Consider the following 12,802-nt stretch of genomic DNA (forward strand, 5'->3'; position numbering starts at 1 on the left):
TATATATATATATATATATATATATATATATATACACACACACATTTTTTTTTAATTAATTTTTTTACCAGTATCCAGTCAATACCAGTTGTCATCAAGTTGACTCCAAGGCCACTTGATGTGTGTCAGAGTAGAACTCTGCTCCATAGAATTTTCAATGGCTGATTTTTTGGAGTCCACCCAAGGCACCTTTGTGGTACACTCCAAGCTCAAAACTATGTTATCAGCAGAGCGCATTAACTGTTTGCACCAGTATCTTCTGTTTAAGGAGAACACGTCTTGGCATTTGGCATTCTCTGGCTTTTTGCAAACTGTCATAATACTTTATATCTCAAAGCAACCAGATCAACACGCCTTCTGTCACCTGATAGATATGTCATTTGCCTATCCCTAGCTCTTCTTTCTCTGTTTCTTCTTACCTGATGTATAGGTAGTCTGCTTTGGGATCTATCATGTCCATCCTCAAGTAGGTAGTTTCTTTACAAGATTAGAAAGACTCGATTATGTATTTGATGAGCATGTATGCTGCTGTTTTACATGTACCCATTTACTATGACTAATGCTTTTACCATTTTTTGAAATTCTTGCCTTCACATCTTCAGTTTTATTATAACAATAATACTTGATGACACTTTTCTTCCTTCTTAGGGAGATTGACGAATTTTATAAGATATTAGATTTTTATAAAGTAATGAATGTCCTCCCATAAGGAGACTTTTTATAAAAAGTTCTACCTGTTTCAAAAAAAACCTATCAACTGGTGACTGAAATGTAGCCACACCTGAAGTAGACATTGGTAGTCACTGCACAGTAGATTAAAGGGAGGGTGAAGAAAGGCTTGCCTGATTGAAACTAAAGGTGAGAAATTTAAATGAAATAAAATGTAATTACCTTAAATAATTATTTAATTTTTTATACACTGATCACGTACATATGAGCAGATCGAGTAACTACATAGAGACTAAGAGTGTTTGTTTTGGGTTTATATTGGTTGAAATTTAGACTATATCTTAAGGTGGATAGTTCCTATGAAATTGGTCAAATGGTACTTATTAACCACACATGGAGGAAACTTCTTTTTTAAAGATAAAGAAATTATGCTAAAGATCAAGATGCTTATTGTGGACATTTTATTTATTTTACAACATCTTAACCTTTTATTAGGATTGAAATGAAAATAGTGTGGTTAATTAGCTTTTGCAGTACTTGAAAAGTATGACCCTGAGAAAGCTATGGATTCAGAGATACTCCCACAGCCTTGGAGCTGGTTCCTGGTGTTTTGCCAGAGAACATCCCTGCTGACATCAGCATTCCTCAGCTCACACAAGCCTATATTCAAATCCCAGCTCCTTCACCTATTTATGTGTAATCTTGGGCAATGTGTTTTAGGGAAATTTCAAGGAACCCTGGAATAGGCTGTTTAGGTTCCTGTCAGCCCCCATAGGTTTGGAAGAACCTCGCATGAATATGGCGTCAGAAATTTCTACAGAGCTGGAGTCCTCTATAATATGACCACTGTAAAACACACGTTTCTTCAAAATCCACATATGCAAACACACACATGCAAACATATACACACATACATATCTGAGATATATTTCCCAAAACAATACTTATCCTCATTTTGTAAAATGTACCCTGGTGTTTATTATTCTGTTTTATTTTATTTCCCATTATTAAAAAATACTAGTTGCAAAATCCACTAAAATAATTCCACGATTTACAAAAGGAATATGGTCCACAGTTTCAAAACATTGCTCTGATAGTTCTCTAAGAAGGACTGAAATTACCCCAAATGACCATAGACTACATCTCCTACACTTGATGTGTGCCTGTGGAGCAGCTGTGCATGCACCTAAGTGGGGCGCCCTTTTCCTAGCCTTGAAAGGAAGCCTCCAGAGTGAGGAATGGGTATCAGATACCCGGGAATGAGTTAAGTACTAGAGAACTGATCCTCCAGCCTGCCAACTGGCCTTGGGGATTCCTACAAATTTCCCTGTACGGAAAGAAAGCTATCTCTGGGCCCAGACCTTGTCCATAGTGGGATCTAAATAATAGTCACTTCTTGTCTTCTTTATTATTTCTAGAATAGCCCCCCAAAAAACATAGATTACAAGGAATTCTTGTTTCTGTTTTTCCAAGTAAAGATTCTTAGAATGTATCTCTTCAATACATAGAGACCCTGAGGGAACCTATACCCACTGTTTTTAAGCATTCATAATGAATCCACGTTATCCATACACCATCACCCCCTACTTCGGTTTTATACTCACTACTTTGGTTTTTTTATTCCAGAGAGGCAGACCACATAATCTCTTTAGAAATTCTAGATGATTATAGCCCTTAAGAAAGCCTTAGAATTCTAGGGGGAAAAAAAAAAGCTCACTAGGAGAATTAGCTGCTCTAAGCATAATGAAAAAGTCGCTTTGCAGTATCTAAGTGCAGTACTCTGATTTACGCAGTCCTGTTTTATTTCATTTTATAAATCTAATTCTAAGGAACAATCATGGTGCTAAGGGTTCAGTGAACTCCCCACTTGCCTTAACGTTAATACCGAGCCAAAGCTTCTGACTGGTATTTAGTGCCTGAAAGAAGACTTTCTAGTATGTACCATGATCCCTTACTGCTTATTCCTAGACCTCCTTTGACTACTGTCTTAGTCACCTAGTGCTGCTGTAACAGAATACCACAAGTGGATGGCTTTAACAAAGAGAAGTTTATTCTCTCACAGTCCAGTAGGCTACAAGTCCAAATTCAGGCTCCAGGGGAAGGCTTTCTCTCTCTCTCGGCTCCGGAGGAAGGTCCTTATGATGCATCAGTCTTCCCTTGGTCTGGGAGCATCTCAGTGCAGGAACCTCAGGTCCAAAGAACGCGCTCTGCTCCCGACACTGCTTTCTTGGTGGTATGAGGTCCTCGTGTCTTTCTGCTCGCCTCTCTCTTTTATATCTCAAAAGAGACTGGTTTAAGACACTACCTAATCTTATAGATCTCATCAATATAACTGCCGCTAATCCATCTTATTACATCATAGTGATGTAGCATTTACAATACATAGAGAAATCACATCAGATGATAAAATGGTAAACAATCATACAATACTGGGAACCATGACCTAACCAAGTTGATACACACATTTTTGAAGGGACATAATTCAATCCATGACAACTACAAATTTTAGAGATGAGATGGGTCAGAAGTACGGGGGTCTCAGAAAAAGTGATGGAAGTAGGCAAAGCGAATAAAAAGATAAAAATGAAGTTTAGCTTAAACACTAGTCTCTTAACAGAAGCTAAAGTTACTCGCCTGGACCAAGGAATTCATGTAGCCTAAGAATGTACTGGAAAGAATCACACAGGCCTGTATTCAAATCTTAACTCCTTCACTAAACCAAAAAAAAGTAAACAAATGAACAAACCTGTTGCCATCGAGTTGATTCGGACTCATAGTGCCTCTATAGGACAGAGTAGAACTGCCCCATAGGATTTCCAAGGAGCAAGTGGTGGATTCGAACTGCTGACCTTTTGGTTAGCAGCTGAGCTTACTTACTTTATAACCTTAAGCATGTTACTTAACCTCTTTGAGCCTCAGTTTCCTCACATGTAAAGAGGGAATAATAATACCTATCTTTTGGATCACTGTCTTAGTTTCTTAGTGCTGCTATAACAGAAATACCACAAATAGGTGGCTTTAAGGAACAGAAATTTATTTTCTTACAGTTAGGAGGCTAGAAGTCCAAATTCAAGGCACCAGGGCAGCAGCTCCAGGGGAAGACTCTCTGCAGGAAGTCCTTGTCTCTTTTCAGCTTGTGTTCCTTTGTTCCTTAGCAATCTTTATGTGGCATGGTATCTATCTACCCGCATCTATGCTTCTTTCTTCTGAGCCTAATCTGATCTTTTATAGCTCAGAAGTGATTGGTTGAAGACACGCCCTATGCTGATATGGCCTAATTAACATAACAAAAAAGCCCTATTCCCAAATGGAATTACATCCACAGGTATAACGGTTAGGATTTACAACACATATTTTTGGAGGACATAATTCAATCCATAATAGTCACCAACTTCAACACTCTCTTAGCCCTTTCTATACTTGCAAACTGTCTCCCCAGTACTTCTCAACAATTATTTAAAATCTTCCTACTATACTCAGAACCCTAATCCTTCAGCTGTCTCAGCAGATGGCTTTGCATCCTTCTTAAACAAAAAGAAAAAAATGAAAACCATCAGAGGGAGCTCTCTTAATTTCTTATAAACAGATCTCCACTCATGCGTGTACCTGGATCTATTCTTTCTCATATTCAGGGTTAATGCTTCGTGAGTGCTCTGGATCTCATTCTATATCTTCAAAATTCCCCCACTCTACTGACACCTTCTAGTCAACATTTGAACATTCTAATGACTTTCACATCTTTAAAAAAACAACAAAAAACCCTTGACTCCACCTGCTACTCTGGCTCCACCCTGTCTCTCTTCTCCTTTTACACGTAGCCTTCTTGAGCACATTGTGTGTGTTAACTATTTTCATTGCTTTACCTTCTGCTTACTTCTGTCACAGTGTGGCTTCTTTGGTACTCTTTCCTCATACGTGGCCTCCACTACAACTCATTGAAACGGATGTCTTCCAAAGCTGTCAGTTGCTGTTTGGTGGAGCCAGTGAATACTCTTCAGTCTTTATCATGTTTGACTTCTTGGTATCATTTATCACAGTTAACTTCTCCCTCATAATCAAAATATTCTTTACCCTTGGCTTCTTTGATACCACATTCTTCTTAGCTTTTTTCTGCATTTCTGGCAACTTCTCTGTTTAGTTGACTCATCTTCCTGTACCTAATCCCTGAGCATTGCTGTTTCTCAGGACTGCTCCTTTCACAGTATAATCGCTCTAGGTTCTCTCTTCCACTCTCCTGGCTTCAGTTACATTCTATGTGCTGTTGACTTCCAAATCAACAAGTCCAGTCTAATTGTCTCTCCTGAGCTCCAGACATCAACTACATAAAATCTATCCAAGTATCTTTGAAACATCTTCACTTAGGTGTCTTCTAAGCATCTCAAATTCCACATGTCTAAAACTGAACCCATCAACTATTTTGATTTATCTATTACTGCATAAGAAATCACACCAGAACTCAGTGGCTTAAAAGAACAATTTGTTATCATCTCTCATGATTATATGAATTAACTGGGCAGTCCTTGCCTTCTTGCTTAGGGTCTGATAAAACTGCCATCAAATGTTAGCTGGGGCTGTCTGAAGGCTTCACTGAGCTGGAAGTCCAAGATATCTCACTCACTTGGCTGGCAGTTGATGCTAACTCTTGGTTTGGAGCTCAGCTGTTTCTGCCAATTGGAGGACCTAAACATTGCATCCCAAGTGGTTTGGGCTTCTCAGAGCACAGCCGCTAGTTCTGAAGGGGAGTGTCCCAAGAGTTCGAATTCCAAGAGACCCAGACAGAAGCTACAGTCTTCTTATGACCTAACATTGGACATTCCAGGATGTCACTTCCATCATATTCTGTTGGTCAAGAGAGTCACTAAGATCAACCCAGACTCACAGCTCCCCCTATGACTGAGAACTGGCAAGGACACATTGCACAAGGACCTATAGGCTGGAAGATATTGTTGCAACTGTTTTTGGAAAACACAACCTGCCACATCATCTTTCCATATTTGCCTCTCTTTCAGGGTTTTCTGTATCAGTAAATGGCATCATCATTCACCTAGTTACCTGGGCCAAAAGTTTGGTAGCCATGCCTGATTCCTCCTTTTCCCTCCCCTTTCATATACAATCAATCATCTTGTCCTCTCAGTTCTAACTCCAGAATATCTCTGAATCCTATCATCTCTCACCTGGATTATAGCAGCCACCTTGTTTCTGGGCTTTCTGTCTCCAGTCTTGCTCATCTATTCTTCACACAAAAATTTGAGATATGAAATATTGGCACCCTGCCTGAACCCCTTTAGTGGCCTCTCATTGTCCTAGATGCTGGTCATGTGCTTTTAAGTGACTTACAAAGCTCTCTACCAACCTGGCTGTTCATCACCATGCTATAATATAGGAACAGTATAGCAGAGAGATAGGGAACGTAGGCGCTTGAGCCAGACCATCTGGTTTTAAATCCTAGTTCTGATAATTAATGCCGGTGTTACCTGGGACAAGTTATATAGCTTCTTTGTGACTAAGTTCTCTCATCAATTAAAAGTGACTAATAGTGTGTACCTCAGAGGATGGTCTTGACTATTCAATGTAAATACTTAAAACTATGACTAATACATAATTGATGCTTTAAAAATGTTAGCCGGTAATATAGCAGTGAAAACGACAGTCACAGTTGTTCGCAGAGCATCTAAATTGCTAGACAACCGGGGAATCAAGCAAGCAATTTCATGAACTGGAAAATGTACAATAAGGAAAACTAGAGGGTTCCGTATTGGGACTAACAGGGCTGCAAGCTCATTGAGTTATTCAATACTGTTTATAGTATTTGTATTATTACAGTGTATAATAGTTCCTTATTTAGATGCTGTATTGATTTTGTCCACTAAACTATGTTTGCGAGGTTGTTATGTTTTGTTTCACTTAGATTGTGATGTAACACTCTGTATCCACGATGGTAAGTTATGGTGTGTGGTTGTTCATAAAAAGATACATTCTCTCAGAGATTTCAAAGTCAGGGTATGAATCCAAGGTTAGGTCATAGGATTGGAGGATGGGCTATTGATTGTCTATAAATGCCTAACCTTGCTTCCTGCCATCTTAATTATTAGTGCCTCTGTGGGACTTAAAATGATATTATTGTTTACCCTCCTCCACAATTGCAGTTAGATTTTACAGCTGGATTTCTTTTCTGCCTTTCAGTTTTAGTCTTTATAGGCTTGTTTACTCATGTCATAAGCAGGTGGCAAATTCATGATGTATATGACAAAATATTCAATACTTATAACTTTAGGTGGTATCCTAATGTCACAAAATAATTTTGTAACAGTTACCAAGCCTGTTCATTATTAGTATGATTTTCAGTACTCTGTCTTGTCCTTGTAACATCTAGGATTGGTAAACTATTATTTGAGAAATGTTTCCCAGAGTACAGAGTACTTTTTTTAAGGAAATATCTGAAAAATGCCTCTTTTCTGATGTATTTTCATATAAACTGGGTATCACACAAGAAAGAAAGGAATAACAATAGCTTTGTGTACATGGCTTCCTCATATTTTCACACTGTGACAACTGTGTTTTAAGACATTAGGACTGTTGTGACACATACTTACTGATGAAAGGAAAAATCACAGTGAGCAGGTGAAAAGACTGCTAGTGGCTCCCACATTCAGGCACAACAGGACATGTCGGAAAAAAGTCTTCAAGATGGTACCCTATTGTGTTTGAGGCATGGTACATCTCACTCTTGCTGTGAAGGTTTTAATTGGTTTGATTCCTAACCTACAAACTTTGAGTTTAGAATAACTACAGGCACTCTGTTGCCCTGTCTCTTTTTTTTTTTTTTTTCCCCTCCACTTTTGCTACTTTTTCCTCTTAGTAAAACCTACAGACAACCTGTTGTTTTCTAGGATCATTCCCAAGTTCAGCTCTGGGGGCTTAAAAATGAAGTGATCTCAGTAAGGGAGGAGAGAGCACTAACACTGGCCCTCCTTTTATTTCTTCTGAAGCCAAAGTTTTCTGGAATTCAGGGCATGATGAAAGATCTCTGTCCAGGCTTTTATCTGAGAGAAGTGATGAGCTTCAAGTGAAAAGGTTGTGCAATTATTTACAAGTTTATCAAACTGCGTCAATGGCTCGCCAACTTCCAGGTGTGTTTACAATCAGTAAAGAGCATTTGAAAATGCTAACTGGAATGACCACAATTTTTTTGGTCAAATTAGAGAAGGACTATTACTTGAAAAGCAACAGTGCAGAATTTAAAACAGCAAGGCCCACGCAGGGGAAGAATCTCATCCCCCTGGCAGTCAAACTAGAGGCATAAGCAAGAATGCTGTACTAATCTAAGCTGCTGGTTGAGTGGCTGTAAACAGATAGAAATTAGTGATGGCCTTCTATTTCTACATCACTGATTTCTACATCACTGATTATAATGAGAGTTCAGGTCTGCATCTGCCCTTTAAAAGGAATGCACTTTAAGACTTTAATTCAAAATAAATTCATTCTAAATAGTGTAATAATTTGAAGCAAATAGAGGTTGATGGCCACTTAGAGCTGAGATTCATATTTCATGGAGAAACTAGCATATAGAATAGATCAGTGATCTTCAACCTATTTTATTCTTGTGTTCCCTAAAACAAAATAGAAATTCGGTTTAAATTTACCTGTTTTTAATTTCCTAAGACCATAATACTCTTTTTTTCTTTTATTGTACTTTAGATGAAGGTTTACAGAACAAACTAACTTCTCATTAAACAATTAGTACACATATTGTTTTGTGACATTGGTCGCCAACCCCATGATATGTCAGTACTCTCCCCTTTTCGACCTTGGGTTCCCTATTACCAGCTTTCCTGTCCCCTCCTGCCTTCTCATCTTTGCCTCTGGGCTGGCATGCCCATTTAGTCTCATTTTGTTTTCTGGGCCTGTCTAATCTTTGGCTGAAAGGTGAACCTCAGGAGTGACTTCATAACTGAGCTGAAATGGTGTCCGGGGGCCATACTCTCAGAATTTCTCCAGTCTCTATCAGACCAGTAAGTCTGGTCTTTCTTTGTTGAGTCAGAATTTTGTTCTACATTTTTCTCCAGCTCTGTCTGGGACCCTCTGTTGTGATCCCTGATTAGAGAATTCAGTGGTGGCGGCCGGGCACCATCTGATTATAGCGGACTTAGTCTGATGGAGGCTGTGGTATTGTGGTCCATTAGTCCTTTGGACTAATCTTTCCCTTGTATCTTTGGTTTTCTTCATTCTCCTGTGCTCTAGATGGGGTGAGACCAGTGGAGTATCTTAGATGGCCGCTCACAAGCTTTTAAGACCCCAGATGCTACTCACCAAAGTAGAATGTAGAACATTTTCTTTATAAACTATGTTATGCCAGTTAAGCTAGATATTCCCTGACTTCAAGGACCATAATACTCTTAAGTGTTAAAAAAAAAAAAAAAAGAAAAAAAACCAACTTTTTCTCAATGTTGAATTATGTTTACAATTATTAGTTGTACACATTTGACTAAAAGCAACCTGATTATTGTGTAAATCTGGCAGCCCTAGTGGCGCAGTGATTAAAGCGCTCAGCTGCTAACTGAAAGATTGGTGGTTCAAACCCACCAGCCACTCCCGCAGGGAAAGATGTGACAGTCTGCTTCCATAAAGATTTTACACAATCTTGGAAATGCTATGGGGGCAGTTCTGCTCTGTCCTGTAGCCTTGCTATGAGTCAGAATCTACTTGACGGCAACAGGTTTGGTTTGTTTATTATATAAATATGTTAAGCTTTTTGATAATTATTAAACATAAAAAGGGAATATTTATTGGAAATATCTCTCTTAATGAGATGAATGGGGATGTTTTGCAAATAGTTTATTTATCTATAGATATTTATGGATTACTTACTACAAGAAAAAAGCAAAATTCTGTATCAAGTCTATTCCTGTTTTATAAATAAGAATACTGAGAAACCTAATGTCATGGGTTGAATTGTGTCCCCCAAAAATATATGTCAACTTGGTTAGGCCGTGATTCCCAGTATTGTGTGGTTGTCCTCCATTTTGTGATTGATATAATTTTCCTATATGTTGTAAGTCCTAATCTCTGCCTGTGGTTAATAAGGCAAGATTGGATTATGTTGAAGATGATTAGGATGGGATGTAATACCCTTGCTCAGGTCACATCCCTGATCCAGTTTAAAGGGAGTTTCCCTGGGGTATGACCTGCACCACCTTTTATCTTATGAGAGATAAAAGGAAAGGGAAGGGAGTCAGAGTTGGGGACCTCATACCACCAAGAAAGCAGTGCCAGGAGCAGAGCGTGTCCTTTGGACTCGGGGTTCCTGTGCAGAGAAGCTCCTAGTCCAGGAGAAGATTGATGAGAAGTCTGACAGACAGAGAAAGCCTTCCCCTGGAGCTGATGCCCTGAATTTGGACTTCTAGCCTACTAGACTGTGAGAAAATAAATTTCTCTTTGTTAAAGCCATCTACTTGTGGTATTTCTGTTATAGCAGCACCGGATGATTAAGACATGTGGCTACATAAAAAGTGGATGGGAATGGAAGGGGGTTTTTTTAGAGTGATGTCATTCACTTTTTGAAATCCTTATTATTCATATGCCAAAAATAGCATTGTAATCTACTACCAAATAGTATGGTTAGGGGTCTGTGGGTTGTCAGTTACATCACATTTCTCCTTCGGTTTTATTGAAGGAAAAGAATTGGCAACTGCGTACTTCCAAAAAGATTTGTTACACAGTTATTATAATTCCCTTTCTCAGTTTCTGTGGCATAAACCAAAAAAGGGTCTACCAAGGTTTAGCAAAATACTACTAATTACTTTTTTTATTCTTTTATTTAGAGGGACTTTGTTTAATCTGGTATACTTAGAGAGGGGTAGAAAATAGGAATATTGTTACTTTAGCTCATTTTTGCTATATGATGTTTTTAAGATGCTTTCATTGTACTATATACTTTAAATATATCTATTTCATTAGCTCATTTACTTTGTGGGAAATATTCACTGTATAATAATAATAATTCAACTGGCAAAGCCAGTACTTATTAAAATCAAACTTAACTCTCTCTTAGACGAAGTCTGACTTATTTTTTCAGTTCAAATAAACTAATATACATTTTGTCACAACCATATTGGTTCCGAGTTCTTACTCTAGGTAGGTAGATAGAGAGAGAAAACTAGATAAGGCACAAATGCTAGCCGTGACTTTATCAATTGGATTAAATGAGGCATCACTGTCTTTAATATTTTTGGCGCTTATCTTAATGGCACTCTCTTAGCAATCATGAAACTCTTCTGCAGCTGAAAAGTACTCTTTGACAGTGATTGGGGATGGGGTGAGGAGTTCATTAAACAAAAATGCTATACCTCCCTCCTGATATGTCTGATTTCAAAACATGCCAACAGTCCTAAATACCCCAATTTCTAAGGCCACACTTTGTTCTTGACAGAACTATGTATAAGGCAGGAAAAGACACTGAAACCCTACCATGGGCTTACCTGTGTCTTGAATAAAGGAGGCTTCATCAGCAAAAATACTTCAAGATTTGTGTTTGTTTGCCACACTGGAAGCTTTATGCTCCAGGACAATGTGTCTTAGTGTAACTCAGAATGTGTGCGAGGTAAGCTTTTCTGTTGTAAAGAAAGTCTATGGAAAATTTAGGCTCTAGCAACTAATTCACTTAACAGCATCTAGCCCTTCCCTCACTGAAAAGTCTTTATGTACCCCAGGGGTATGACTACTCTTCTTTGAAGACTGAACTAGATAACCTTCATGGGAACTTTAGTTCAGATTCTATGAGGTAATGATTAGTTGGGCTTTTCCATTACAAAACTAAAAAAATCAATACCAAACCCATTGCCATCAAGTCGATTCCAACTCAGTGATCCTATAGGACAGAGTAGAACTGCCTCATAGGGTTTCCAGCGAGCAGCTGGTAGATTCAAACTGCAGACTTTTTGGTTAGCAACCAAGCTCTCATTTCCATTACAGGGAGAAGAAAAAAACAATTATCACAAAAACCTCCTTCAAGCACATCCAATCAATGACGTCTCTTTTGTCTTACAAATGAAAGAGCCTTCTCTCTGAAAAAGAGCCACCAGTTAAATTTGATATGGGACTAATGGGATAAATAGATTCACTTATTGACACCACAGTGGGTCCACATATCATTTCAGTGAGAAAGATTGTAGCCTCTCAAAATCAGCATATGAGAAAAGAAAAAAAAATCCGTATATGGAAGTAGCAACAAAGCAGTATTACCTAGCTATTAAACTACTTTGCTATAGTGAAACCAGAAACCCTAGAAGTCAGAACTTGATCACTGTTACCAAAGTTAATGCTCTTGGGTAAAGATGATGTTTTGGAAAAAAATAATAAATACTGAGATTAACATCGGTTTACGCCTACCAGCTCTCGAAGCACAGGCATGCTACCAGAATTGCTGAAAACCACTTATAGCAGCAATAGGATCAACACCAGAGAGTAGATTAAACTACATAACCCTCGCATGGTAACTCTTGAGCTTAATAATAAAGTATGATAATAGCCTTATGAATCTATGAAGTTGATGAATGAGTCCAGGTATGGACTAGTTCCATCTTTAAATATGTGTACTAACAGATCTTAGTGGAAAAAATTACTATTCCATTCAGAATTTTAAAAATAATTTTTTTTTAATTTTTTTATTGTATTTTAGATGAAGGTTTACAGAACAAATAGTTTCTCATTAAACAGTCAATACACATATTATTTTATGACTTGGTCAACAACCCCATGACATGTGAACACTCCTTTCTCGACCTTGAGGACCTTATTTTTTGGTGAAAATATACATAGCCAAAGTTACACCATTTTGAAAGTTTCTACATGTACAGTTCAGTGACAGTGATTACATTCTTCCACTTGTGCTACTGTTCTCACTATCCTTTTCCAAATTATTCCATCACCATTATCTTCAACTCACTGTCCCCTAGGCTTATCAAACCTTTTCAGTTGCTGTTGTCAATTTGATCTCACATAGATAATTCTTTTTTTTTTTTTCACCTTAAATGAAGGTTTGCAGAACAAATAGTTTCTCATTAAACAGTTAGTACACATGTTGCCCTATGACAATGGTTAACAACCCCATGACATGTCAACACTGTCCCTTCTC

At 38.1% G+C, this 12,802-nt stretch overlaps 1 protein-coding gene across 1 annotated transcript in view; it reads left to right on the forward strand.

Annotated features, from left to right (window-relative positions):
- The window catches only part of TENM3 (teneurin transmembrane protein 3), a 660,303-nt gene that overhangs the window by 475,732 nt on the left and 171,769 nt on the right, over positions 1-12,802 (forward strand). The gene's annotated exons all lie outside the window — the stretch shown is intronic.

This window comes from Trichechus manatus, unplaced genomic scaffold, assembly GCF_000243295.1.
Source record: "Trichechus manatus latirostris isolate Lorelei unplaced genomic scaffold, TriManLat1.0 scaffold00230, whole genome shotgun sequence".
Lineage (NCBI taxonomy): Eukaryota > Metazoa > Chordata > Mammalia > Sirenia > Trichechidae > Trichechus > Trichechus manatus.